This window comes from Rattus norvegicus, chromosome 18 (genome assembly GCF_036323735.1).
Source record: "Rattus norvegicus strain BN/NHsdMcwi chromosome 18, GRCr8, whole genome shotgun sequence".
Lineage (NCBI taxonomy): Eukaryota > Metazoa > Chordata > Mammalia > Rodentia > Muridae > Rattus > Rattus norvegicus.
The window spans coordinates 70,882,377-70,909,105 of NC_086036.1; the positions used below are offsets into that span (position 1 = coordinate 70,882,377).

Genomic DNA, 26,729 nt, shown 5'->3' on the forward strand with positions numbered 1-26,729 from the left:
TGCACGACAAGGGAGTGCTGGGCTGGGCAGGAACTGGGTACTGCTTTCCTTAAAATCTGTTTGATAGAAGGGGACTGAGCAGTACAAATGCACCCGTGTCTCACTCGATGAAGTAGAGTTTCCTCCCACATTGGAACATGGAATTTGGGGTAACCTGAATCTGTGTTCCCAGGTCCTGGTCACTCAGAATGGCTCCAGAATAAGGTATCAAATTTTATTTCCTTGAAAAACAAGCATGCAGTGTCTGCAGGGTCCCAGGAGCTCCTGCTGTCCTTCAGTTCCACTTTTACAGAAGAGTATGGCTCATTCTGTGCGAAACAACACAAGATCGCCACAATTGACCGTCTTTTGTTGTTCTTGTTTCCTCCTCCTTTTCTTCCTCCTCCTTCTTTTCTTCCTCCTCCTCCTTTTTGGATTTTTGAGACAGGGTTTCTCTTTGTAGCCCTGGCTGTCTAGGAACTCACTCTGCAGACCAACTTGGCCTCAAACTCAGAGATCCTTCTGCCTCTGCCTACGGAGTGCTGGGGTTAAAGGCATCTCCTGCTCCTAAGAATCCATGTGATTGGGTCAGTTCCATACAGGTTATCCAGGTAAATCTCATATAGTGTTGCTTGTTTTCAAAAATAGCAATAATAATAATAATAATAATAATAATAATAATAATATTGCTATTGATTTTTACTTGGGTGCTGGGGATCTGAGGTCAGTTCCTCTTTGTGTGGCAAATACTTTTCCTGGCGGAGCATCTCCCCAGCCCCCACTTTCTTTGTCCTTAATTCAGTCACATCTTTGAAGTCTCTCCACTTCCCTTGAACTTCCCTAAAACCTTTTATGCCACAGCCTCCAAAGTAGGGGCTCAAGCCACCGTGCCTAGCTTTTATGGCAGCAACATAAACTTGAGTTACACAGATGAAATGTGCTCCCTCTTGGAGCCTGTTATTCTGCCTATCACAAACATGCTTTGGAATATTTTGCTCTGCTACAGATGTAACGAGAGCTCAGTATTTAAGTCAAGGATGCAGCTGATGGGCTAGTCAGAGAATGCTGGCCTTTGACCTTTCAGAGACTGTAAACAAACACTGAGAAGTACCTGTGGCACTTGCTGTGGTAAATGAGCTCTTTAAGTGAGTAAGCATAGAGCAATCCAACACCACGTGACATTCCTCCCCTCCTCCTCCCTTCCCCTCCCTTCCCCTCCTCCTCCACCCCTTTCTTTAACAGGGTCTGACTACATAGTCCATACAGGCTGTTCATCATAGTTGTAAAATGTTAGATGCTTATAACCAGAATACGCACCTGCACACACAGACTCACATGTACATACTCATACACACTCTCATACACACAATCTCTCTCGGGCGGTGCTTGTTCTCATGTACAAGGTGAGAAGACTAGGATTCTCCAAGACACCCCAATTCAGCAGGAAAAGAAGGTGCTCGAAGAGTGGGAATATTTGCAGTCGGGCTGAGTGGCGGGGTATTTGGACTTGAAGTTCCTTCTCAAGTACTACGACTCAACCCTACACGGGTGAGTGCGTGCGCCAGAAAGCAGAATGACAGGGTGGCAGTTGCTCCTCTCCTCCCTGGGACAGAGGTGGAAAGGATTTGTGGAAGTCCTCTGGTGTGCTGCCCTGCTCCACATTGCTAAAGAGCTGTAGAAGTCGCCCTGTCTCGGGTGTGAGGCACTGGCTCCTGATGATGACGCCTCTGAGTGGCTTTTAACAGCGAGGCAACAGCAATTATGAAGAGCTGCTCCTGTCGTCAAGCTTAATGTCCTCAGTATAAAGCAGAGCTCAGCTTTCTGAACTTAAATGTTGTACTGGTGAATAGTTTACAGATTATCTTTATATTATTTAAATACTTATATATCTAAATTAGAACTGATCAAGAGGATCGGGAATAAGTCTAAATATGTATATGTGTGTGTGTGTGTGTGTGTGTGTCTGTATGTGTGTGTATGTGTGTATATGTATGTATATATGTGTGTATGTGTGTATATATGTGTATGTGTGTATGTGTGTGTCTTTACCAAAAGGCCTATTCTTTCTCTTACTTTTGTATTTTGAAGTCTTTGGGAGAAAAATGTTTTTTGAGACAGAATCTTATTGAGTAGCCCTGCCTGGCCTGGATTTGGCTTTGTAGACCAGGCTGGCCTTCAACTCGAAGCGATTCTCCTGCATCTGCCTCCCAAATGCTGGAACTAAAATTGTGTGTCACCACACCCTGCCAATTTTATCTCAGTCTTTCAAAATTGTGCTCTAGAAGTGGCAGTCCCTCCTTGGGGCAGGTTATCACTGAAAAATCTTTTCTTCGTCCTATGATAGTATATTTCTTTTAAAAAATTACTGTAGATTTTATTTATTCTTACTTATTGTATGTGGAGTTTTGCTGCACGTATATCTGTGCACCGTGTACAAACAGTGCCTGCAGAGGTCAGAAGAGTGTGGCATCGGATCCATAGGGGGTTGTGAACTGCCATGTGGGTGCTGAGAACAGAACCCTCGTCCCCCAGAAGAAGTCGGTGTCCTTATCCTCTGAGCTGTCTCTCTGGCATCCCTGGCAGTGCACTTCTTTTCCAGTTGAGTTTGTCATTACATTTTTTTTTTTTCTAGACAGGTTTTCACTGTGTAGTTTAACCTTGCCTTGATTTTGGAGCAGCTGCCCCAGCCTTCCCAGGGCTGGGATTACCATCCTGAAAAACTTGTCTTGGCTGGAACACTAAACCAGTAGTTCTAACCTGAGTGTTGGGCCCTTTTGGCGGGAATCAAATGACCCTTTCATAGGGGTCACCTAAGACTATCAGACGACACAGATATTTACATTCGATATGATTCATAACAGTAGCAAAATTACAGTTATGAAGTAGCAATGAAAATAATTTTATGGTTGGGGGTCACCACATCGTGAGGAACCATATTAAAGGTCACAGTGTTAGGAAGGTTGAGAGCCACTGGTCTAAATACACCCAACCTTGCTAATCTCAGAAGCTTTGCAAGGTTGGGTCTGGTTAGTACTTGGATAATCTTTTTTTTTTTTCTTTTTTCTTTTTTCTTTTTTTCAGAGCTGGGGACCGAACCCAGGGCCTTGCGCTTGCTAGGCAAGCGCTCTACCACTGAGCTAAATCCCCAACCCCGTACTTGGATAATCTTGACAACTCTTCTTCAACATATCTCAGGCAATCAGTTCTCACTTTTTTTCTTATACTTTCAAAGCCATCTGCTTACCTTTGGTTTTTCGAGACAGGGTTTCTCTGTGTATCAGTCCTGGTTATCCTAGAACTCAATTTGTAGACAAGGCTGGCCTCGAACTCACAGAGATCTGCCTGCCTCTGCCTCCCAAGTGCTAGAAAGAAAGGAGTGGACCACCCTGGCCAGCTGCCTTCTGTATCTTTTAGGATTGGGATTTAGTTACAGTAGTGGCTTCCACATGACACTGCAGTGCCTCTCCCACGATCTAAGTTCAGAGGCACACAGTAGCGGGTATGACAGTTTATGGTCTTGGGGCTGAGTGGTTTTTTTCTATCATCTCTAGGGTTAGACCTTGATCTTTAGGTCCTGGAGGACTTCCAGAGTTGTAGTAAAATATCTAGTAGCAGGGGATGGAGGTACCAAGAAGTGGCTGTCTACTTACTAGGAGACACTCTTGTATGGTTTATAGAGATGGTATGTCTAGTTAAGGCAGTTTCTCTTACCAAACAGAAGAAGGGCTGGGGCAGCCTTGGGCAAGTAGTACTTTCTGCCTTGCTTTGTGAGCCTCCAGGCTAATCTCCACACTTACTGCAACCCCAGTCCTGCCATTTGTTTGCTTTGGTGTGTTATTAACAACTTAGTCCTCCAGACAGGGTCTTAATTAATAGCCTTAGCTGGTCTTGAACTCTTGATGCAGTCTTGAAGATGGATATCAAACTCTAGGAGATCCTTCTACCTCAGCCTCCTGAGGTTGCAGGTGTGAGCCAACCACAATTAGATATTCAACCCTTTTGACTTTAAATTTTCTTATCTACAAAATGGGACTGATGTTCACTTTAGCTGCCCAGAGAGTAGATGCTTTTTTAAAAAATATTTATTTTATGTATGTGAACACACTGTCACTGTCTTCAGACACACCAGAAGAGGGCATCGGATCCCATTACAGATGGTTGTGAGCCACTATGTGGTTGCTGGGAATTAAACTCAGGACCTCTGGAAGAGCAGTTAGTGTTCTTAACCGCTGAGCCGTCTCTCCAGCCCAAGGGAGATACTTTTAAGATCAATCAACCAATCTATAATCAATTACTTCTATATCTGTGTAATCATTCATGTGTCTGAACATAGAAACCTGACTAGGTGGTGTGGAATATATCTCTTCATTTCAGAATTGGGGTGTTGAGTTTGAGGTGTTTTGGGGACACCAGTGAACAATCAGATAATGTACCTGGCACTCACTAGAGAGTTCTGGACTGGGTTCATCAATATTTAAGAGTAGAGTTCACTGATGTAGAACTGGCAGGGATACATGAGTGATATGGTTATAATGTTTGGAGTAAGAATGCATGATCACTTTGGGTGTACTGGCAAATGCCTTAATTCCCCCACAAGTAGAGGCAGGCAGATCTCTGTGTGAGGCCAGCCTAGCCTATGTAGTGAGTTTATTCCAGGCCCTGCCTCAGTACTACTGTTGCTGCTGCTGCTGCTGTTGCTGCTTGCTGTGTAGTAAGTCTCTCTGTAGAGCACCAGCGTCAGCTGATGGCCTTTTTTTTTTCCCCCTTTGAGACAGAGGAGTCTTTGTTTGTAGCTCTGGCTGTCGAGGTGTAGATTAGGCTGGCTTTGAACTCACAGAGTTCTGCTTCCAGAGTGCTGGGATTAAAGGTGTACACCACTTGCTTTGGCTTCTTAAGAGTTCCACTTTGATTCCCACTAGCTTCACTGAACTCTTTTTGGTCCTAGGATGTCTCACCTATTTTTCTATTCCTTCCTTCTTTCCTTTCCTGAGACAGGGTTTCTCTCTGTAGCCCTGGCTGTCCTAGAACTCTCCGAGATCTGTCTGCCTTTGCCTCCCAGAGTGCTAGAATCAAATCGTACACCATCACGCCTGGTTCTACCTACTTTTCCTACTTTGGACATGCCCGACACTTCTTTTCTGGTTTGGAGGTTTCTGGACTTGCTTGGGTTTTCTGGCCTGACCTTGGGGCAGTTTTCCCCAAGGTCAGCTATGGTTGGATCTTGATTATCTCCCGCCCCCATACGTTAGAGGCTTTGTCTTCAGGGTGGTATTATTGGGAGGTTGTGGAACCACTGAGATCTGGAGCCTTGTGGGAGACCCATAGGTCAGTGGGGTATGCTTGTGAGGGTGATTATGGGACCTGGACCCCCCACTTTCTTTGTCCCTGTGCTGTGACAGGAGCAACTTTGCTCTGCCACGTGCTCCTGTCATGATGTGACAGAGGCAGACACTAGAGGGTCTCTGAACTGGAACTTTTATACCTGAACTGAAATAGACTTTTCTTTTTAAGCTAATTATCATAGGTATTTTGTTACAGTGATAAAAAACAGACGAACACTGTTTCAAATTGTTTCCACTCTGTAACTTATTTTCTTTTGATAAAGGATTTGGAAGTGCCAATCCTCCTGCCTCAGGCTCTGGCTTGCCGGGATGGCAGTTAGCATGTACCAGAGTGATAGTCTTTATAATTAGTTTCTTGTGATTTATCTGATTGTTTTACAGGTCAAATATCTTCCATTTTTATCAAACCAGTTTCTTTGAAAAAATATCTATTTTTATATGTATGAGTGTTTTCCTGCATAAACCTGTGTCCACCATGTGCGTATCTGGTGCTCAGGAAGGCCAGAGGAGGGAGTCAGATCCCCTGGAACTGGAGTTACAGGGAGTTGCAAGCTGTCACATGAGTGCAGGGAACTGGACACAGGTCCTCTGCACAAGCAGCAATGTTCTTCACTGCTGAGCCACCCCTCCATAATATTCTATTCTTGACAGTTTTAATTGTGGTCCTTGGTATATGGCTAGCCACACAGTGGGCACGCAGATATTCGTTGAACATTGGCAGATTGCTTTGTGTTTACACAAGTGTCTGGTGATGGATCTTGGGTACTTTGTTTGGTTTTCTAGCTCTGTACTGTTAATGGTTTATTTGAGCTGTTTATTTGGATCTGTGATTCTAAAATAGTGAACATATTTTTCTCCAATTTATTTAAAAGTTAATTTTTTCTAATTAAACTAATACTTAGGTCTCGTTAGAAAATAATACTAGGGGCTGGAGAGATGGCTCAGTGGTTAAGAGCACCCGACTGCTCTCCCAGAGGTCCTGAGTTCAATTCCCAGCAACCACATGGAGGCTCACAACCATCTGTAAAGAGATCTGGTGCCCTCTTCTGGTGTGTCTGAAGACAGCTACAGTGTACTTATATATAATAAATGAATAAATTAAAAAAAAAAGAAAATAATACTAAACTGGTCTGGTGAGATGGCTCAGCAGGTAACAACGCTTACTGCCCGAAAGGAGCCCACAGTGGAAGGAAAGATAGACCCTGAAAGGTGTGCTGACCCCCATGTGCATGTTTATACATGTGCTTCCCCTTTCTCTCTTCACACACACAGCACACACTGTATACACAATGTGATGGTTTGTATATGATCAGCCCAGGGAGTGGCACTATTAGAAGGTGTGGCCCTGTTGGAGTAGGTGTGTCACTGTGGGTGTAGGACCCTCATCCTAGCTGCCTAGAAGTCAGTATTCTGCTAGCAGCCTTCAGATGAAGATGTTGGACTCTCAGCTCTGCCTGCACCATGCCTGCCCAGACACTGTCATGACGAAACCTCTGGACCTGTGAGCCAGCCCCAATTAAATGTTGCTCTTTATAAGAGTTGCCTTGGTCATGGTGTCTGCTAACAAGACACACAGTAATAATAATTAGAAAACATTTAAAAAGGAAATAATACTAACTAGAAGATAAATTATTAAAAACTGTATTCCTCTGATTTGTTGACTTTTGAGCACACCTGTGACCTGGCGGTAAGGTCAGAGGAGACTCTTCTGGTCTTCCTCGATTAATTTAGTGTTTACATTATCATCAGACAATGTACATGGGCGAATAGTTCCCTTGTCACAGTACCCCAGTTTGCTTTGTTTTCCATAAACTTCCTCACTGAGGAATCCTTGGAGAGACCTGTGAGATCAGGCCCAGGAACGCTGTCACATGGTATGCAAGCTGCTGCTGCTTCTGTTCTATTACAAAAGGCAGCAGTCTAGAGCTTCCTGTCAACACTGATGGTCTTATAACAGTTACCGAGAAGGCAAAGCCTCGAGTGTCTTCTAACCTTCCACGGTTTGTGTTTATTATTAGCCTTCTGTCTTCCATTTTGTGTTTATTATTAGCCTTCTGTCTTCCATTGCTTTCTTTCTTTTTTTTTTTTTTTTTTTTTTTTTTTCCGGAGCTGGGGACCGAACCCAGGGCCTTGCGCTTCCTAGGTAAGCGCTCTACCACTGAGCTAAATCCCCAGCCCCCATTGCTTTCTTTCTTGACTGTGGACTTTCACTGGCTTTATCTTTTCTCTTTACTGTTGAATTTTGTTTCTGTTTTGTTGTTTTTCCAGATTTTCTCTGTGTAGTCCTGGCTATTCTGTTCTTTTCCAGAATTATTTATTTTATGTATATGAGCGCACTGTAGCTGTCTTCAGACACACCAGAAGAGGACATCGGATCCCATTACAGATGGTCGTGAGCCACCATGTGGTTGTGGGAATTGAACTCAGGACCTCTGGAAGAGCAGCCAGTGCTCTTAACCACTGAGCCGTCTCTCCAGCCCAGTCCTGGCTATTCTGGAATCTGCTTTGTAGACCAGACTGACCTTGAACTCACAGAGATCCCTGCCTCCCAATGCTGGGATTAAAGGGATGGTCCACCACTGTTTGACTACTGTTGATTTTTCTCTTCCTTTTTTTTTTTTTTTTTCTTTTTTTGTTATTTTGCTTTGATTTCTGAGATAATAACTTAGTATGTCTTCATGGCTGGTCTGCATTAAGTATCCGTGACGAGCCTCAAACTTTTAAAGATCCACCTGCCTCTGATCAAAGCCCAGGTTTTTATTCCGTTTTTAATGTTAGAGTTCTTTTTTATTTATTGGTTACTCCTCGGCCTGCATATGCCAGTGTTTGCCTGTGTGTACTGTGTACGTGGACCACCCGTCTGTCTCCGCAGCACTGGAGTTATAAAACATTCACCCATGCCTCTGGCTTTTCACACAGGTGCTAGGACTCTGAACTCGGGTCCTCACCTCCTTTGTGGCAAGCACTTTCCTGACTGAGCTGTCTTCCCTAGACTTGGATGTTCCCATTTTTGCTGATACCCTGTTCTTGGTTGATGGAACAGTGTGTTGTACTGATGCGCCGTGGCTGTGGTGGTTGAGAGAGAAAGCTCTTTTGCACCTTTCCTGCTTGGGTCTGACATCTGCTTTGATACTTTATGGTTCTGTAATTTTAGGGAAATTAATTAAGCATTCATTGCTTTAATGGTTTTTAGGTTAAGGAGTGGTAGGTATTTTGAAGAAAGGACCAGGTTATAAATATTTTAGTGTTGGAAAGGTAAATTGGAAGGTACCATACTAAGAGAGAAGACATTTCTATAAGTTTTTATTGAAATTTAAAATGCAATATCAGGAGTCGGGGATGTAGTGTTGGCATAGTGCTTGCCTAGCATATGGATGGTGCTGGATACTGTCACTAATGCTTTATAGCTTATAGCACATGCCCCCATCCCAGCACTGGAGAGGTAGAGTCAGGAGGGTCAGAAGTTCAAGGCCATCCTTGGCTACATAGCAAGTTTACGGCCAGCCTGGGCTGTGTGAGACCCCATCTTAAGGATAATTGTTTTTTAAAGCTGGTTGTGATGGTGTATGATAGTAATCCTAGCCCTCAGGAGGCTGAGGCAGCCAGATTACTAAATATACAATTAAATACTGAATTCAAGGTTAGTCTGGCACACTGAGGCTCTATCTTCAAAAAGGAAAAAGAACTTTTATTACTTTATTATCAAAATCTCTTTTTAGATTGATTCTGTATGTATATGAGTGTTTGCTTGCAGGTATATCTGTATATCATGTGTATACCAAGTGCCTGCAAACAGCAAAAGAGGGTGTTCTGTCCCCTGAAACTGGAGTCATAGGGCTACCATGTTAGTGCTGAGAACTGAGCCACGTTCTTCTGCAAGAACAAGTGTTCATAACCACTGAGCAATCTCTCCGGCTCATCGTCGTCACCACCACCACCACCATCATCACCATCATCACCACCACCATCATCACCATCATCACCACCATCATCACCATCACCACCACCACCACCACCACCATCACCACCACCACCACCACCATCATCAATCATTGGCAGTAAAGACTATCAGTGATACAGGCTGGAGTGATGGCAGTGCAGTGATTGGAGTGTCTGTAAAGCACTTTGGGCCATCTACTGCTAGGCTGAGTTCATGAAGACATAATACCAAGTCTGCAGACTTAGTACATCTTGCATTTCTTTGGGGTTTGTAATTTTCTTCAGCTTTGCCTCTTTTTGCTCCACCCATGTCTAACACGGTCCGTTGTTGCACATCTCTAGAGATTCTATTTCAGGTCGTCTTCTGCTTCTCCTTGGATTTAGTTTTTGATTTTGTGATGTGTGTGTGTGTGTGTGTGTGTGTGTGTGTGTGGTGTGTGTGGTGTGTGTGTGTGTGTGAGTGTGGTGTGTGTGTGTATGTGTGTGTGTGGAGTGTGTGTGTTGTGTGTGTGTGTGTTGTTTATGTGTGGGGTGTGTGTGTGTGTGGTGTGTGTATGTGTGTGTGTATGGTGTGTGTGGTGTGTGTGTGGAGTGTGTGTGTTGTGTGTGTGGTGTGTGTGTATGTGTATGTGTATGTGTGTATGTGTGTGTGTTGTGTGTGTATGTGTGTATGTGTGTGTGTATGTGTGTGTGTTGTGTGTGTTGTGTGTGTGGTGTGTGTGGTGTGTGTGGTGTGTGTGGTGTGTGTGGGGTGTATGTGTGTGTGGGGTGTATGTGTGTGTGTGTTGTGTGTGTGTGTGTGTTGTGTGTGTGTGGTGTATGTGTGTGTGTGTTGTGTGTGTGTGTGTGTTGTGTGTGGTGTGTGTGCGTGTGTGTGCTTGTGTGCATGTGCATGTGGCGGTCAGGACAGCTTGTAGGATTCAGTTCTCTCCTTCGACCATGTAGGTTCCAGGGATTAGGCCGTCAGGCTTAGTGGCAGACATCTTTACCCACTGAGCCATCTCACCAACCCCTGAGTTAATGTTTTCCTGTATTTTTTTGAAAATATTCATAGCTATTGTTTTCCACACAGACATTTTTGAGTAACTTTTCATTTTAAAGAGTCAAATGTTAAATTTTTCTCTGGACACAGTTCTTGGCTCTTATAATCCAATATAGTTTAATTGACTCACCATTTATTAATGCCTTTTGGTGGCGGCCTCATTCTCCCTGGTTATTTTTGGGGAGACATTGTGCTGTTAGTTTCCTGGTCCCTGCTGACCCTGCTGAGCGCTGTGCAGTGGTGCAGGTTGTGGTATTGCCACAGACGCTCAGTCTGGTAACACCTCCCAGACCGTGTGCTTCTGTCCCTCAGACGCTCAGTCTGGTAACACCTCCTAGACTGTGCTTCTGCTCCAGCTATACTGTGATGGCAAACAGAATCCTGGCGTCGAGTGAGATAACAGATATGGAAGGATGGCTCAGCCTGTGAGAGCTCTTCTAGCTCTTCTAGCTTTCTTTTGAGACAGGGTCTCACTGTGCAGCTCTGGCTGTCCTGGAACTCACTATGTAGACCAGGCTGGCCTTGAACTCACAGAGATCTGCCTGTCTCTGCCTCCAGAGTGCTGGGGTTAAATGAGTGCACTACCACATCTGGCCACTTCTGTATCTTTTTGACCCAAGGTCAAGATCCCATTACCCATACTGGGCAGCTCACAACTGCCTACAGGTCCAGTTCTGAGGGACTCTTGAGACCTCCGGCCTCTAAAGGCAGCTGCACACATGTGATACACAGTACACACAGTACACATAAATAAAATTTACAAAGGGGTGGTGGTGGAGAGATGGCTCATTGGTTGAGAGCCTACACTGCTTTTGAAGACTTAGCTCAGTTCTCAGCACCCACACTGGGAGGCTTGCAGTCACCCATAACTCCAGCTCCAGAGGTCCTCACACCTCTGGCCTCCACAGGCATTGCACGCATGTGCACATACCCACACATGTGCAAGTACAGACATGTACATAGTTAAAAATAACAAAAAAATGGTGGAAGAACTTTAAAAAGGGGTATGACTGTGGAGTCCGTTTTCTTTTCTGTGTTTGTGAGAAAGCCTCATTCTGTAGCCAGACCAGTCAGGGGCTCACACTCGCAGCAGTCCCCCGCCTCAGTTTCTCTTTGTGCTGGGCTTATGGGTATGAGCCATCACATCTGGACCTGGAGTAGCTGCTATTGCTGTGTGTGCTCCATGGCGGTTTGTGCTGTGCTGAGTAGCAGTAAAAAGGGACTAGGAGCTGCACCTGGTGCCAGGAGAAGCCTTGTAAGCAAAGAGTCCTGACAGCAGTGTCGCAATAAGACTCCACTTGTGGACACTGAAGTTGTGATTTCACGTCATAACCGTGTTTGCTAACTCTTGGTAGCCACTTACAAAGTGTAACGTTATTATTCAGGCAGCGGGCTAGACTCTGCTCTCGCAGCAGTTTGTCCTTGAGAGCTGGGCATGCAGTCAGTCCTGCTTCACTGAACACTGAAGAGTGCAAGTCAGTGTGAGTGCACATAGGACCTAAGGCACATAGAAGGCGCTCTAAAGAACTTTCCTGTCATTACTGTGACTGCTTAGCATCTTTATCTCTTGGAGCATCTTGATTTAGATACTAAAGTTTCTCTCAGAGCAGGGGGTGGTGTTGGTATCGGCACATACCTTTAAGCACTAGGGAGGGAGATGCAGGTGGATCTCTGAGTTCAAGGCCAAGTCTGGTCTATAAAATGCATTTGAGGACATCCAGAGGGACATCCAGGGATCCATGGAGAAACCCTGTCTTGGAAAACAAAACAAAACAATTTTTTTTTTTTTTTGGTTCTTTTTTTCAGAGCTGGGGACCGAACCCAGGGCCTTGTGCTTCCTAGGTAAGCGCTCTACCACTGAGCTAAATCCCCAACCCCAAAACAAAACAATTTTTTTTCTTTCAGAACGATCTGCTTCCTATGATTCCGTTCTCTGGTCTGTTTTGGTATCTCTGTTTTAGGTTTTAACAGAAGTCTAACGTTTGGTTGTCTTTTCCTAGTTAAGACTGAGACATATTCCCCCCCCCCCCCCCCCCCCGCCACAAAATGATCGGAAGCTCGTGGTGTGTGTGTGGTCTTGCTGAGAGTGGGTTTCGCTGTAGGGGTGAACAGTTGTTATTGTGTGCTGGAGGAAAGACTGCTGAAGACTCTTGGTCCTGGGTTGCCATTTAGAGTCTTGAGTTGGGCTGGAGAGATGGCTCAGCGGTTAAGAGCACCCGACTGCTCTTCCAGAGGTCCTGAGTTCAATTCCCAGCAACCACATGGTGGCTCACAACCATCTGTGATGGGATCTGATGCCCTCTTCTGGTGTGTCTGAAGACAGCTACAGTGTACTTATATATAATAAATAAATAAATCTTTAAAAAAAAAATAGAGTCTTGAGTTGAATCGTCTAGTCCCCTGCTTTGGCACCTGGGATGCCTGTCATGTAACTGTGGAGCCGGCAGGCTTCATCCTCCTGCGTTTACCCTCTACTCCATTGCCCTCCCCACCTTTGGTCTTAGAGTTTTAGGTCCTTGCCGTCAGCCTTCTGTTCCCATGTGTAGGCCCTACACCTTGTTGGGACTCCATGGTGCCATGTCTGTACTTCTGGAGTCTTCCCAGGCTTCTGGGTGGTGGGTTGTCTCACTCACGTCAGTGTCCCTTCTGGCAGACTCTTGGGGTGGGCTTCCTCAGCCATGCTGGGTAGGGGCTCTCTACCTGCCCTCATCCTTGTTGGCCGATCTGTTGGTCGTCATTCTCTGTGGGGAAGACTACCCTTTACTCTAATGTAGCACTTGGAGCAGTCTTCAGAGACTTTCCCATTACTCCATTTCCCTAGTCACCTGGGTCAGCTATGAGATTTCTCTTTAAAGTCTCTGGAGTACAGATGGCGGGTGTGCACGATGGGAACTGACTCACTCAGGTTGTCCTCTGACTTCCATGCATCTTCACAGCACGTGTCCTTTCCCCATGTACACACACACAAATGTATTTACATTTAAAAAGCATGTGTTTCATGTGTACACATGTGCCCGAGTGCATGAATGTGTGTCGTATGCAGACAGGTACTGACGGAGGCTCCAACAGGGTGTCGGGTGCCCTGGGTGTTACGGGTGGTTGTGACTGCTTGCTGGGCTTGCTGGAAACCAAGCCTGTGCTCCCTGTAAGAGCAGGAAGTGCTTTTAGCCACCGAGCTATCTCTTTGCCTCAAAGTAAATACATAAAGAATGTAATTAAGAAATTTGGTTAAATGAAAGTACCAATTCCTTTGACCTCAGATTCTTTCATATTCACAGCTTCTTGCATAGAAGTAGCTCCAGGAGGGATTCACCCAAATCTCCCCACCGAGCAACCGATGTAATGCCTTTCACATTATCGTTGCTTCCTTGGTGGCAGAGTCCTGGTCTTGTTCTTAGTCACCTTCACCCCCAGCATTGGTTGTCCGTCTATAGTAAGCATTGTGGAGTGAATGCTTGGCTCTGAACGTGACATAACGTGAGCTTGGAATGTGGATAGCACTGACAGAGGTATGGACGTTTGGGTCCTCACTTTGGGGTGCAGCGATGAACTTAATATTTATAAGAGCCAGACATCAAATCAAATATCCACTAAGTAAAGGTTTATGATTGACTTTTGATGAGAAGTCAAGACTGTGTGTGTACCCTTGAGTTGCTCACTCAGAGACACCAGCACAAACTGAAGCACACTGGGCTCTCCCAGGAGAGCACAGAGAGAACATTTGGCTTCCTTTTTAAAATAAAGTGGTAGCGTGTTTGCTGCTGGGGGAAAGCAGAGCAGTGTGGATGGACAGAGTAAGAAGGCTTTCCTGACCCAACAGATTGTCAGTTCATTTGTCCATCTGTCCGTCCTCCCTCCCTCCCTCCCTCCCTCCCTTTTCTTTGCAATAGGGTCTTATTATGTAGCCATGGATGACCCGGAACTCAGACCCACCTGCTTCTGTCTCCAGGTAAAAAAGTTAAAATGCATTTTATTTTAAAGATTTATTTATTTTATGTATATGAGTACACTGTAGCTGTCTTCAGACACACCAGAAGAGGGCCTCAGATCTCATTACAGATGGTCGTGAGCCACTATGTGGTTGCTGGGATTTGAACTCAGGACCTGTAGAAGAGCAGTCAGTGCTCTTAATCACTGAGCCATCTCTCCAGCCCTTAAAATGCAATTTTATTTCTTTATTTCTGTATATTTATGTGTGTGGTATGCACATGGAACTGTGGGAGTCTGGATCTCAGAGGACAGCATGGGGAGAGTCAGTTCTCTCCTTGCACCATGTGGGTTCTGGGGATCAAACTCGGGTGGTTAGGCTTGGTGGCAATGCCTTTACTAGGTCCCATGTTGCTGGCCCCTAGTCCTGATCTTTAAAAGTAACCTCTTTGGGGCCTTTGCGTTTCTTACAGGCAAGTTCTAAGTATCCTGTAAGAACTGACATGCTCATCTGTATTGATAGACTCCTAGTCCTGCCTACCTTCCTCTTAAACAAAAGCTTAAGTTACTGAGGTAACTTACTTAGTCACCTAGTTGCTGTGAAGAGACCACGGCCAAGGCAATTCTTATAAATTGTGGGCTGGCTTACAGTTTCAGAGGTTCAGTCCATCATCATCATGCTGGGAGCATGATAGCTTGCAGTCAGATAGATAGACAGACACAGAGAGATAGGCCTCGACAGACAGATAGCCAGACAGACAGAGACTAGGCCTGGCATGAGCTTTTAAAACCTCAAGCCCACTCCCAGTGATACACATCCTTCTACTTCTAATTCTTTCAAATAGTGCTCTCCAGTGACTCAGCATTCAAATGTACAGGCCTATGGGGCCATTCTTCCCGTCTACCACAGCATATCCTTATATCACCGCACACGTAAGATCTGTCTTCTTTCCGAGTGCTTACCACTGTATGTTTATACGGTGTAATTTATCCCCAGGTGACGATGTCTGTTGTTTAGGTTACTGTTGTAAACAGTGATGTGATGGATTCACAGAGCTTGACAGTTTATCTGTGAAGCCGGTGTTGCAGAAGCAGATGGACAGCTTCTCCTTTATGCAGCTGGCCTGGAAGGCAAGTGATAACACACAAACGAAAAACTAGGTGTCAGATGGGGACATCCCTTCGTCCTTGTTCTGCCTCACTCGATCTACACATACACAGATCTCCAGCATTGGGGTCCATGCCCTCCTCACCCCCTGCCCCCTGTCCCCTGCCCCCTCCAATCTTAGTTTGGTGCTTCCTGTTGTGAGCAGGGCTGGGAGAGGTCTAGTTTCCTGTCTTCCTTTGGGCACTGGTGGTGATGGAGTATGCAGGTAGAACGGGAGGGCAAGTGGACCCTTTATTAGATTTTCTGGAACCCATATGGGCATGGGTAGATCTCTGCGGGCGTAATTCTCCCCACCTTGAGTACAGGATGTGCGGAGCCTAGTGAAACAGAAAGAAAGGCTGCCCTGAGTTATCACATTGATTGGTGCTGAGATCCCAGGATTCCAGGTAGGAGAAGGCCCGTGTCTTCATGTGTGGCCGTGGGAGCCTGGCCTACACCCTCAAGCCTGGCCACCTGTTGAGGATGAGAGAGACTGTCCAGCCACTCGAGCCTCCTCCTCCTCGGTGCCTCATAGGAGTTTTGGGAGCTAATCTGCTGTTGCCTGGGTACTCGAGTGTAGCCCTCTGTGTCCAGGGACCAAGGGTCTCTGCAAGGATGCTCTGATTGTTACTTACCAAGTCCTCACGCTGTTAGCAGTTTGGAAGCCTTTACTAGTCTGATGGATAAAAATGGTGCTTTGTGACATTTTATATTTTTATATTTGTTCTTTTAATTTTTACTTACAGATGTGTTTATGTGAATGTATGCTGCCCATGTGTGCCTTCAGAGGCCAGAACATGGGCACTGGGAACAGAACTCAGATGCTCCGGAAGAACTCTTAACTGCCGAGCCATCTCTCCAGCCCCACTTTGTTGTTTTAAATAGCAGATTTCACTCTAATTTGAAGGTTTTTCATGTGTTTATTAACATGGGCCATGTCTATTTCAGCAAGCGTCTTTCTCTTTAGCAGAGTGCTGCAGGTTAACAGGGAGAAGAAAAAAAAGAAATGCGTGATTCTTGGCTCTCAGGAGAAATCCACCTAGGAGACACATTTATATAATGTAGGAGATGCCATTTCAAGCCCCGATTTACATAATGAGAGCCGGAGGGGAGGGGCGGGATGAGGAGGTGATAGGAAAGCTGTGTGGGGGAGATGGAGTCGTCTGTGTGTGCAAATGGCGTTCTGTCGCTCCTTTGACAGACCGGGTGCCGCAAGAGCTTCTCGATCCCATAGGCACAGTTGGCAGCCTTTCTGCTCATCCTATGTCATAATGGAGACCCTACCTTGGATTTAGAGCAGCTTAGGTTTCACTGGAGAGACGGCTCGGTGGTTCAGAGCACGTGTTGCTCTCGCAGAGGATCTGGGTTCACTTTTATATGGCAGCTCACATGTATCTGTAACCAAGGACAGTCTTGCAAGTACCAGGCGTGCCGTGGTGCACATCACATAGGCAAAGCACTCAGACACATTTAAAAATCTTAGGTAGGTTAAGGATATTGATAGAAGTGAACTGGTCAGAGTTTGGGGCTAGAAGGAGAAGTTGGAAAGTATCAACAGTGTGGAAATAATTGGTGACACCGAGGACAGAATCGACCACTGTTGTTGGTTGTAGAAGGAAGTTGTAGAAGGAAGAGCTGAAAACTAAAGTCTGGAGCATAGAGAGGGGAAGGAGCCAGGCCTCTCCTCTGATTGGTGGCGCTTTTCAAGTTCCATCTCCGTCTGTTTCTCCCCAGTAAGGGTTTGGGGGGTCCAGTCCTAATAGAAGCGAGTGATTACATATGTGTGTGCATGTGTGAGTGTGCACGTGTGCATGTGTTTGGAATTCTTGGCCTGAGTCATGGCAGGAGAGATGCTGGTGGAACTCAGTTTTCAACTTCAAGTTCATTGGGCTGGGGAGCAGGTGGGCCCTTCTGCAAGGCAGAGCGTCTTGGTGACTAGTTCTCTTTACGGCTAGCCTTGATCCTCCTCGGCATTAATCTGCCGTGCCCATTGCCTCTGCTCTGGTGAAGCTGGGGTGGCACGGACCGCTGGTGAGACTTGGCTTTCACCCTAGGGCAGGGGTGACTCTCCAAGGCTGCACTACCCAAGCTTTTGTTAGTGGGGCTCTGGCTTCACTGTCTCCAGGCTTCTGTGGAGCCCTTGAAGCCGCAGATGCTCTGGAGTCCCATTTCTCTTTAGCCCTTCTCCAGTTTTCTGCTTTATGGAGAGTCTTTGAAGCCTCTTGTGTCCTACGAGTCTATTTTTACTTTTTATTTTTAGTGTGGCTATGTAATCACTGACCTCTTCCTTCTAGCCAGTGTGAAAACTTCATGCTGATAACCAAGCTGGTCTAAGCAGTTTTTTATACTTACCTTTGGCTGTTCTGAAAAGTGTTTTCCTTTAAGTCAAAATAAAACCACACACACACACACACACACACACACACACACACACACACACACACACACACAGAGTAATGGTCTCATTCACGATAGGAGACATACAGATTAAACACACTCTGTAAAGTACTTTAAAAAATGTAGTAGTAAGCATCAAATGGTTTAAATGACAGTGTTTAACAGTTCAACAGGCTGTGGAGTGAGAAGCTAGGCATTGCTGATGCTAAAAGTTGGTACAAGTGTAAGGTAAAAGTAATGATCAAAATATTTATAAAAAAAAAACCAACCCTATAAACTCCTTAAGTGCTTGTCAGCATAAGGGCTACTTAGTTAGCATTGGCCTGCTGTACCACTTGAAAAGGAACAGAGAGCTTCATACATAGACAGAAAATGACTTCCAATGGTTTCTGTGCCAACAAAGTAGAGGGGTTTATAGCCCAAGCAATGCAAACAGGCCCGGTACACGCTTCTCTGTATGTGGAACAGTCCAGGACCTCTACCCAAGAAGAAACTGACGCTTTCTGACTTGAGACTCTAAATGGTCAGGGAGTGGATCGATGATACTCTGTACTGTATATCCCTGAGACTTTGTATTTGCACCGTGTGTGTGGAAGAAGGCCTGCTTTCACTAGCAGATTCCACAGTAGTCTGTCTTCCCTGTTGGCTTGTCTCACAGGGAAGAGGATAGGTGTCTCTGTGAAACCTTGTTCTTTTGAAGATGAAGTATTCACGTACCTGATAAACTCCCAAAGTGAACTGTTTTCGCTGATTACTCTCCTGAAGCAGAGCCTCTCACAGCCCAGGCTGGCACGGCAGCTGCTCTGCGTCTTGAACGACTTATTCTCCTGCATCTGCCACTTACAGTGCTGGGGTTGGCTACCTGGTGAACCACCATGCTTGTTTTATGCAGTGCTGGGGACCAGTGTGAGCCTTGGCTTGCCGTGCAAGCAGTTTGCCAGCCATGCTCGCTACTGCAGGGAAAGAGAACTAGCATTGCGTTTCGTGGGAAGCACACCGGCGTGCTTATCATCTCTTTTGGCCTGACATTATCTTCATTAATTTAATAAACGTACGGAAGCAGAATCGAGTCTACAGAGAGTTAGGCATAGGTTACTTATGCCAGCAAACCGATCCTCCTTCATAACGAGCCATTTTCAACCTGCACATGTGGACATGGTTATCCAGAATGCTAGTGTTAGGTCTACAGGGCTGACAGCTAATTAGCACAGTCCCCTGACGAATAGCTGACTGTAAATAAATTGTTATGGTCTCTTTTGTGTGTTTGTGTCTTAGCCAGTGTTCTATTGCTGTGAAGAGACATCATGTCCATGACGACTCTTATAAAGAAAAACATTTCACTGGGGGTGGCTGACAGTTTCAGAGGTTTAGTCCATTATCGTCATGGCAGGAAGCATGGTGGCATGCAGACAGACATGGAGGTGGAGAGGTAGCAGAGGGTCCTACATCTGGATCCTACATCCTGGCAGGCAGCAGGAAGAGATATTGATACACTAGGCCTTGTTTGAGCTTCTGAAAGCTCAAAGCCCATTTCCCCCAGTGACACTTCCTCCAACAAGGCCACACCTCCAGTAATGCCACTTTCTGAGTCCATGGACGCCATTTCGTTCAGACCACCACAAACAGCAATATCCTTTACTTGCTGAGAAAGAGCTGGATGGTCTGTATCTGTAGGCAGCAGGAAAAGAGAGACAGGTCCTGGCCTGAGCTTTTGAAACTCCAAAGTACACCTTTGTTGACACACTTCCTCCACCAAGACCGCACCTCCTACTCCTTCTCAAGTAGCACAGTTCCCTATGACCAAGCATTCAAATCTAGGAGCCTCTGGAACCGTTCCTATTCCAACAACCACAGTTTGCTTTTTCAAAGACACCCAGTGAGACGTATTCTGGGGTCATGGATAGTTGGACAGATTAAAGGATTTAAGCTATTGTGGCACACACCTGTCCTGCTAGCCAGGAGGATTGCAATTTCAAGGTCAGACAGGGCTACAATGGAGGACTATCTCAATCAAAGTGGGAGGGAGAACTTGGGTAAAAAGGCTACAGCGCTACTCTCAAGTGGGTAGAAGAGGACAAGAACTGTTTTCCACAGCATTAATGGCTAATGGCTTGAGAGGAGAGTTCGAGTACATATTTTTGGAGACCCCAACACATATTTTGCTTTCTGGAGAGAATTGTTTAATTTTTTTTTAAGATTTTATTTATTTTATGTATGTGAGCACACTGTCACTGTCTTCAGACACACTAGAAGAGGGCATCAGATCCTATGACAGGTGGTTGTGAGCCACCATGTGGTTGTGGGATTTGAACTCAGGACCTCTGGAAGAGCAGTCAGTGCTCTTAACCACTGAGCCATCTCTCCAGCCCCGATTGTTTAGTTTTTAATTTGCAGTGATCACGTCTCAGATGAACTGAGCTGGTAAGTGGGCTACCATTGTGCAGAGCTGTTGTCTACCATTGTCTCTTCCCTCCAGATCTGAGTGAGATTGGAGAGGGTTAATTCATCTGTGGCCACCTGTGAACTGACAGGACAGGGTGTCCATCCTCAGGTACTAAGTGAGTGGCATGTAAGATCCTAGTAGCTGATTATTCGATATTGTGGGCACTGTGAAATGAGCTCACTAGTGTGTAAGAAAGTACCGATTATGCGATAATGATGGCACCATGAAATGGACTTAACTGGTGTGAAGGAAATACTGATGAGTCTGATTTGTTGGTAGCTTTCTGGGAATTACAGATTAGATTTTTTTCCTCTAAAGATTTATTCATTTTTATAATATATGTAAATGTGTTTAGCCTACATGTAATGTATAGATCACTTGTATGCCTGTTGTCCACAGAACCAGAAGAGGGTATCAGACCCCTTGGGACTGTATGATTATGTCACCATGTAGGTGCTGGGAACCAAACCCAGAGCCACTGCAAGAACAGCAAGTACACCTATCAGCTGAGCTACCGTTCCAGCCCTTGCAGATTAGATTTAGCCCTTTAGAAAAAAAGCCTTTACCTGGAAGTACTTATGGCTAATAATACTTTTAAAACACAATAGAGAAAGTCCTGGGTACTTTTCACTTTTCATCAAGTTTATCCCTATGTTAATTAATATAACCGTAGGATTAGCATGGTGGTATACATCTTTAGTCCCAGCACTCTGGAGGCAGAGGCAGGTAGATCTTTGAGTTCAGGGCCGGCCTGTTCTGCAGAGTGAGTTCCGGGACAGTCACGTTTCAAGAAACCCTGTCTTGAAAAATTGTGTGTGTGTGTGTGTGTGTGTGTGTGTGTGTGTGTGTGTGTGTGTGTGTATGTGTGTGCGCACGTGCATGCATACACACATACTGTTAGGAAATATAATGCAGTGAGGGGTATTTGGTGGGTTCATGCTTAGGTGTGCCCAAGTAATTATGCCATGTAATAGATCTGGTGTAAAAGGAGTTAATTTGGGGGGAGGGGGGAGGGTCTGGAGAAAGGGAGAGGCAGACGAGTAGACATACAGACAAGCAGACTATGGATAGGAGCAGAGCCATGAGGGCAGAGAAGAGGATGGGGTACAGAGAAGGATGGGCAGAAACGGGGGCGGGGGGAGACAGAAAGAGACAGAGAGACAGAGACAGAGAGCACACTGGGGTGGGGAGGGGTCCTTTTATCCAACTGCACACACCTGGTGGCAGTGATGACCATCACTAGTTGCTAGGTCCCTGAGGGGCAGTCTAGTGGAATCACCTGTCAGCTAACACATACCAAGCACACATATGTACATATGTATATTTTTTCAAACATGGGACAAGTAGCTGAAGTGCCTATTTAACATATCAGAGCACACCTGGCCTCCCATGTTCTCCTAGCATCCCTAGTCCCTACTTGTTACAGGGTGTGCCTAGTATAGCCCCGTCCCCTATCCTGAACTTTCCAGCCCAGTCCCCTGGTCTTCCCTATATAATCCAAACATTTTGTTACCTTCTCTTCTCTCTGACCCTATCTCTCTCTCTTCTCCCTCTCTGTATCTCTGTCTGCATGTCGACCTCTTTGGCCTCATTTCCTGAGACTGATGAGCTTGTCAGGGAGCTGTTCTTTTTTTTTTTTTTTTTTTTAAGTCTTCTTTTCTTTCTTTTCTTTTTTTTTTAAGATTATTTATTATATATAAGTACACTGTAGCTGTCTTCAGATACACCAGAAGAGGGCACCGGATCTCCTTACAGATGGTTGTGAGCCACCATGTGGTTGCTGGGATTTGAACTCATGACCTCTGGAAGAGCAGTCGGGTGCCCTTAACCGCTGAGCCATCTCTCCAGCCCCAGGGAGCTGTTCTTAAAGAAACCTGTTTTTATACTTTAAATTTGGCTTGAATTGGCTTATTATGTCGGTAGAGAGACCTATTGTGTATGTGTATGCATATGTGTATGTGTATAACTCTAGTATGTCTTTGCTGCTCATCAGCTGGTTGCAGGAATTGTGAGTGGTGCAAAGAAGTTCTTCCAGTTTTGGCAATTCTGGGCCCTTTGGTGTGGTTAGGGGCTAGCCTCAGACCCAGAGGTTTTACAGCTGTAATCCTAACCTCTGAGGATTCAGTGTCCTTTCCTCCAGTTCAAGCCAGATGCTTAAATCTGCAGGCAATTAGGTGAGAGGTTGTTGCTGTGAGTTTTAAGCCTTGGTCCTTGGCAGCTGTTATGACCCTTGACCTCTAGCATCTGTGAGTGGCAGCAGCCAGGAGCTGCAGTGGCCCTGGGTTGTTTTAGGGTTCCTGAGTAGGCCACTGGCCCTGAGCTCTCCGCCCTGTGGTTGCAATTCTCACAGCTCTCGGGTTCCTCAGTCTATAAGATGGTAATATAGCTTACAGGCCCAAGTTAGCTCAGACCCTTGACCCTTCAGGTTTGACAGCTCCCAGAAACCCTTCCATGGGCGTATAACCTCCTGGCTTCAGCTCTCGAAAGCCTCTCTGCACCCTGGTTTGGCTGGCTTCTCTCTGAAGTCTAGGCTGCCTCTCCTTGCTGCAGCAGCTGTCACCACTGCTCTGCCTCTGTTCCCCTCACTTTGTGTTCCCAGCTTAGCCATGTCACTAATTTGAAGGTAAAAAAGTAAGCAGAAATGGCTACTTGAAGGCTGGGCGAGGAGATGGACCCCTGAAATCCCAGAACTTGGGACACAGAAGTAGGAAGATCAGGAGTTGAAGGTCATCTTTGGTTACATAGCAAGTTTAAGGCCAGCCTGGGCTACATAATACCCTCTTTTTAAAATGCAGGCAAGAGGCTGGAGAAATGGCTCAGCTTAAACCCCAGTTTCAGGGGATCCAACACCCTTCTCTGACTTCTTCAAGTGCTACATGCATGTGGAGCACAGACATACATGAAGACAAAACTCCTACACACATCAAATAAATAACATCTTTTAAAACACCACTAGAAACAACAAAAGCCACAAACAACACCCCCCCCCCATACAAACACACTTGCAAAAGCCCACTTGAATCCAGGCATGGTGTTGCATATCTGTTATCCCAGCATGTCTGAGGCTAAGGCGGGGATGTAGGCTGAAGCCAGCTTAGGCTACATAGCAACTTCTAGACCAGCTTCTTCATAGTGGGCTTAAAGACGTATTTTTATGTATGGGTGATTTTCATGTACCATGCATGTATGTGTGCCATTATGTATGTACCATGAGTGTATGGCCTGAGGAGGCCAGGGGCGGGATTGGGATCCCCTAGGACTGGACTTGGGTGTGACTGGATGCTGGGAGTTGAACCCCGGGGCCATTTCAAGAACAGCAAGTAGTGTAAACAACTGAACTAGCTTGTACCACCTTGGAGAGCCTCCTATTGGATCTAATGCTTCAACACCAGGAGGCCACGCAGAAGAGCATCTCTTGGCTGGCTCAGAGTTGAGGTCAACAGCTGCTTCACCAGCCAGGAGAGGAGCTCAGGCTAAGGTGTTTGCACCAGTCACAGCGGATGTTGACGAGAGTGAAGGACCACAGGGCAGTGGCTGGCCCTCTGCTGGCTCCCTCTAGTCCATCTCTTTACCAACACCAGGGAAGCCCATTGGCACAGTACAGTAGACCTCAGACATAGTAAGATGTTTATGTCTTGTTCTCTCTCTGTGTCTCTGCCTCTGCCTCTGCCCCCCCCCATCTCTCTCTCTCTCTCTCTCTCTCTCTCTCTCTCTCTCTCTGTGTGTGTGTGTGTGTGTGTGTGTGTGTGTGTGTGTGTGTGTATTTCAGACTTTAACATGGTACTAGCAAGTTTCTACCATAGATCTGCTGGCCCGGGCTTATTATTTTTTCAGTGTGGTATCTATGTTTGTATCTATATGTAGCTTTTTACTTATTTGATAAGATTTCTTGAATTGTTTTTTACTTGTTTATTAACATTATTTTTACTAAGTTTCAAATGCAGAACAGTAGAATGCCACAGTTACACTACCTGCTGTCCTCATCTGTATTTTGTACTAGTTAAAATGCACCCCCATTTGACAGTTGCAGATGTAATGACTTTTTACCCCAGAAGGTGGAGCCACATACGAGAAGTCATTTTCCTGCTGAGTCAGCACACATATGTAGTCTAACCAAGTCCACGTTCCCTTATTTGTGTAAAGTGTGTGTGTGTGTGTGTGTGTGTGTGTGTGTGTGTGTGTGTGTGTGTGTTTCTTCCATTTTTTCCCTTGTTTTTCCAAATCTGGTCTCAAAGTTCACACAAGGTATTTGATGCTTATAGCCCTTGTCTCCTTTAGTTTAAAACAGCTCTCTTGTGTACATCTGTTTTCTGTAATAATAGTGGGTGATCTTATGACCCTTGGCTTACATTGCTTATGTGGCCAGTATGTTCTCATGGGCTCTGCCTTGTTTTCTTGTTGATTTGAACACTTAAAAAGCATTTGTATCCATCCCCCTCTCCCAACACTGGGTTTCTCCGTGTAGCTTTGCTGTCTTGGAACTTGTTCTTTAGACCAGACTGGCCTCCAACTCACAGAGATCCTCCTGCCTTAACCCCCTGAGTGCTGGGATTAAAGGCGTGGGCTGCCACCACCCGGCTACCATTTATAAGACTTTAAATTTTTTCTGGAGCTGAGGACCGAACCCAGGGCCTTGCGCTTGCTAGGCAAGCGCTCTACCACTGAGCTAAATCCCCAACCCCTGACTTTAAATTTCTTAAAGTGGGTTTTATCCTGTATATTCTCTCTGCTGGTAAACAGTCCCAGACCTTGAGAAGACCGTGTATTCTTGCGCGTTGAGTGACAGATGTCAGCAGCGTGCAGTTGTTGGGGATGCTCCTGATTCAGCCAGTCTTACCGATCCTGTGCACAACTGATCTCACCATTTCTGAGCGTGATATTGTCTTAGTTATGGTTTTATCGCTGCAAAGAGACACCGTGACCACAGCAACTCTTACAAAGGAAAACATTTAATTGGGGTTGGTTTACAGATTCAGAGGTTTAGTCCATTATTGTCATGACAGGAAGCATGGCAGTGTGCAGGCAGATGGAGTGCTGGAGAAGCTGAGAGTTCTACATACGCATAGACAGGAAGCAGGAGAGAGAGGGGGGAGGGGGAGGGGGAGGGAGATAGATGATAGAGATAGATAGATACAGGCAGACAGACAGATACTGGATCCCGTGTGAACATTTGAAACCCCACACATTTCCTCCAACAAGGCCACACCTACATCAACGGGCCTAAACCTCTCCTCTTAAGCATTCAAATATGTGAATGTGGGGGCATTCTTATTTAAACCATGTAGGCACGTTCAAGTCTCCCTAGAGTATTGGATCAAGATCTCTCTCTCTCTCTCTCTCTCTCTCTCTCTCTCTCTCTCTCTCTGGTTCTGTTTTTTCCCTCTCTTATTTTGACAGTTCAGTACTCTTGTAAATTTAGTTTTCTCTGGTGCCAGCGACAGAATCCTGGGCTTTTCTTACGCTGGGCAAATGCTTGCCACTGAACTATGGGCTTTGCGCTCCTTTTGCTGTTTGCTTGTTCGTTTATTTGTTTGTTTGTTTGAGATAAGGTCTGGAGTTATTAGAGATCTGCCTGCCTCTGGCCTCCAAGTGCTGGGACTAAGGTGCTTTGCCACTCTGCATGACCCTGTTCTTTTTGTGCCTCTTGCTCTTTTCTTTGGTCGTCTTGACACAAGCTAGAGACATCTGGGAAGAGGAAGTCAGATCAAACTGCTGTAGGCAAGTGTAAAGAGTATTTCCATGATGTGGGAGGGCCCAGCCCACTCAGAGGCAGTGCCACCCTGGGCAGGTAATCCTGGGCTGTATAAGAAAGCAGGCTGAGCGAGCCTGTAAGCAGCACTCCTCATGGCTTCTGTTTCTGCTCTGCTTCCAGTTTCCTGCCCTGAGTCCTTGCCCTCATCTCCTTAGAGATGGTTGGGCTGTGAGCTGTAAAGTGAAGTAACCCTTTCCTCTCCACCCTGTTTTATCAGTGCAGCACAGAGGTGAGCCTAACTAGGATGGCAGGTCTCTCTGCTCACTTTAGTTTGCTGTCTTTGCAGTCTGTGCGTTGTCTGTAGAGTGTAGAGCACGTCCAGTTGGGCTTGTTTTTCAGTGCACTCTGAAACCACTACTGCATTTAGACTGGCGGTCTTCAGGGTGACTACTGATGGATCGGATGAAGGGTGGCCGTACTACTTGCTGTTACCGTTTTCCATTCATTGCCCTTGTTCCTTTTCTTTTTTAAGATTGATTTATTTATTTTTATGTATATGAGCACACTATCGCTGTCTTCAGACATAGCAGAGGGAGTTGGTTCTCTCCTTTCACTGTGAGGGTCCCCAGACTTGAACTCAGGTTGTTAGGTTTGCCAGCATTGCTTTTACTCACAGCCGTTTTCCTGACTCCCTTTCTTTCCCTCTCTCTCATAGGATCCCTTCTTCCCTTTCTTCCCTCCCTGCTCATGACTCTTTACTTTCACAGCATCCATCGTGATCTAGGTTCCGCTCCTCTAACATGGTTTCCAGATTCATGTTT

General features: G+C 45.7%; 1 protein-coding gene across 13 annotated transcripts in view; it reads left to right on the top strand.

The window, feature by feature from the left end:
- The window catches only part of Dym (dymeclin), a 296,172-nt gene that overhangs the window by 2,542 nt on the left and 266,901 nt on the right, over positions 1–26,729 (top strand). For 2 of the 13 annotated variants that reach the window (XM_063277162.1, XM_063277164.1), the window contains exon 2: positions 12,109–12,144. The exons of the other annotated variants lie outside the window; for them this stretch is intronic. The gene's annotated coding sequence lies outside the window, so the exon portion shown is untranslated. The remainder of the gene's footprint in view (positions 1–12,108; positions 12,145–26,729) is intronic. 13 annotated transcript variants of the gene reach the window in all.